Raw genomic sequence first — 3,318 nt, forward strand, 5'->3', positions numbered from 1 at the left:
ATCAAAGTTTCGTCATAAGAGCTTGCAAGCGCAGATTTTATTGTTTGAAAGAGTGGCCATATGTAGGAAATATAAAACATGAAATCCATTGACGAAACATAACAGAGGAAAACAGGAAGAAAAAAATTGCTCACACACGCATGTGTGTGTGATATGTATGTGTGCGTTTATTTTGTAGTGTGAATGATTAGTATTGGCAGATTGGCAAGTCTGATTTTATGAGCTTGAATGAAGGTAAATAAAAGCAGACTTGCATTCTTGTGCACACGTAAAATGGAAATTAGAATTAGCTGAAATCAAAATTAAGGCATAGCAACTTGAACTGCGTTTGAAAACAAATACTGGTAAAGATCAGCCGAATCTTCAATCTCCCTTTTTTTCAACCATTTATTTTTCTTGCTGACAACCTTTATATACGAAGAGCAAATCAAAGTATAGCGTCATGCATACATTATATGATCATCCCTGTCGAATAGGCATTCAAATAAATATCCATTAATTTGTCTATATAAAGTTATATCACTTGAATTACTGTTCAGCAAAGCATGACATTTTCTCACCCAGGTGCAAGTGAACAGATTTGTTTGCCAGGTCATGGTCGGTTGAATGGTTAGTGACCGAGTGTGTTAATATATACAAGTACAGTATACATGCATTGTCATATCATATAGGAGCATTGACATTCAGATTTTTCGGCTATCTTAAAAGAGTAAATGCACTTTATATTTTGAATATCACAAGGAAGAGAGTTCCAAATATCTGGTTCGTGTGTCTGATAGATTTTGGAACCAGTGCCGTTTTAGGATTATGTATAAATGAAATTTGTAAGATTGTCTTATATATAGTATGAGAGTGTCTGTCCTTGTTCAACTGGGAGAGAAATCAGAAGATGGTAAATTACCGTTATGTAAGCGGGTGCAAGTCACGAGACCAACACTCACAGCCTACGAGTTATGCAGCCCACGAGTCATACAACCCACGAGTTCGACACTAAGCAAACAAGGCCCACGAGACCGGCATATTAAATCCCGTGTTGTATCTTTCGAACTCGAGGACTGTATTTACCTCGTGTCGGTCTCATGGGATTTATTTGCCTAAGATAGCATCCCCATGCTCACACCAGGGTCGCATCTCGACGTAATCAGGAAAAGTGCAGTTTCAGAATATGTCCTTCCCATGGACCGACAATTTACATGAAATGTTACGATTTTCAATTAATTCATCAATGGTGAAAACCTTTTCCGCAATGCCATCTGCATCCGAGGTTGGTCCTTGTAGGTTCAGAGTTGGTGTTATTCCCTATGACATGTTCGCCACACAGCGGTATTGTAACCTGATTTCATCGTAGATATCATCAGCAAAAACAGGCAAAATATCACATCGAGGATTGGGAAAGATGTTCTTATCAATGACTCGTTTAATCTCGTAAAACTGTGGTAATAATTCGTTGGATTTGCACAAAAAGAAAGAAGAAGTGTGATGTGATTTTATCAAGAACAGTAAACAATGACGAAGATCCGTTTCTTTGCCCTTGGAAGTCTCCCACAGAGGTAGCAGTGTCATAAACGGGTAACGAAAGGTCGCACGCTGATGTTTTTATTTGCCAACTCACAACACCATTGCTGTTCGGGATATGAATTCCTGTCTATCGTCGATGAATGCGTAGTCTATTGTCACGTTAGCAGCAGCTGCAACCGACATGAAATAGCAAACGAGAGCTAAAGTATCTCACCAACAGAGACGTCTCCGCGACGTCTCCACCTTATCAGTCGCAGCAGTAGCGGAGACGTCTCCAACATAATTTGCGGTCTCACCAAGGGGACGTCTCTGAGACGAGTTATGGCAGGTGCCAAAAAATTCAAATAGGAGGGAGCCGTTGCAGGATCACCTGACTTGATCTAGGCAGGATGTCAGCACGCAGATAGGTCACATGGTTTTTAAAGTAGGTCAAATTGAGTCGCGGAGACGTCTCAGCGAGTCTGCTGGTCTCCAGCAGGTCTCGGCGACGTCTCTGAGACGTCTCTGAGACATCGCGGAGATGTCGCGGAGACGTCTCAGCAGTCGCGGATATGATTAGTCTCCGCGACGTCTCCGCGACTGATGGAGACTTCGCGAAAAATCGAACATGTTTAAATTTCTTACGACTAACTGGCGACTAATCGGAGACTCTGTAATTTTCAGGAGACGTCACAGAGACGTCGCGGAGACGTCTCTGCAACTAGCAAAATCTAGAGTCGCGAACTAGATTCAAGCCCGGTGAGATACCCCCTTTACGTCATGGCGTGTGGTTTCATCTTTATAATGATTATCATTAATCGCCGATGCATAGGTAGTGAAAATGTCTCGGACAATTTATTGGGTCTCCACATCCCTGATTGTCTTAAAATTCCCGAAGTTCCTGACTTGTCTCAGTCTGCACTAGACAGATCCAGAAACAGCACTAGAGAGAGTACGAAAATGTGACATGCAGGTGGGATCATGCAGGTTCTGGATATTGCATGAATACTCACACGCATGTCAGTTCCACACTGCTGCGCATGAGCATAACGTTACATCCACGCAAGATTGATTGAATGTGATATTCCCCTCGTCTTCCAAGTCAATAAAACCGCATTACATATTCAAGTTTCCTGAACATATGGATTGAAATCAAACATAATTATAGAACAGTGATATTGTTTAAGAGTCGGGGTGGAGAAGGAGGGAACTACTCACAGGCCGGGGAAGGGGAGATCTGCAAATGTGGCACGCGAATACTGGTTGATTTGGCTCTTATGATTTATGGATTTCCATAATATTAATTTGCTGCTGCTAGGTTTTCATTTCATCTTCAGGTTTTCTTTTTCACATTTGAGGGCTCCTCTCTCCTTCAGTGCGTGATTACGCGCAAAATAAAACTCTCCCGACACGGTACCCGACGCATTGCTGATTTTTAGTTTTGTTTTGGAAATGAAACTTTGCCCTTGTGAGCCTAAAAGCATTTATCATCCAAGTTCAGAAGTGGGTTTTGTTGATTTGAGTGCAGTTGTATAATTACAATCGAATGCATAAGTACGTTCTCCGTGATAACAGCAATCGAGAGTGTAATATTAACAAGGAGTACTGCTATTCATCCTAATTTATACGTAGTTTCGACGTTGGATGCTCTTTGTTGTGTCTTTTAGCAGATAGCTTCGCTATCTCCACGTTTCATAATGTAATGATAGCTTCGCTATCTCCACGTTTCAAAATGTAATTCATCTTCACAAGGCGGGCTATTAGGTAGAACTTAAACTTTATTTTCCAACTCGGATCTTGGTGCTCAACAACTTTTCTTTC

The sequence above is a fragment of the Diadema antillarum genome, unplaced genomic scaffold (assembly GCF_040938485.1).
Source record: "Diadema antillarum isolate AM-2024a unplaced genomic scaffold, OU_Dant_1.0 seq00000420_RagTag, whole genome shotgun sequence".
Classification (NCBI taxonomy): domain Eukaryota; kingdom Metazoa; phylum Echinodermata; class Echinoidea; order Diadematoida; family Diadematidae; genus Diadema; species Diadema antillarum.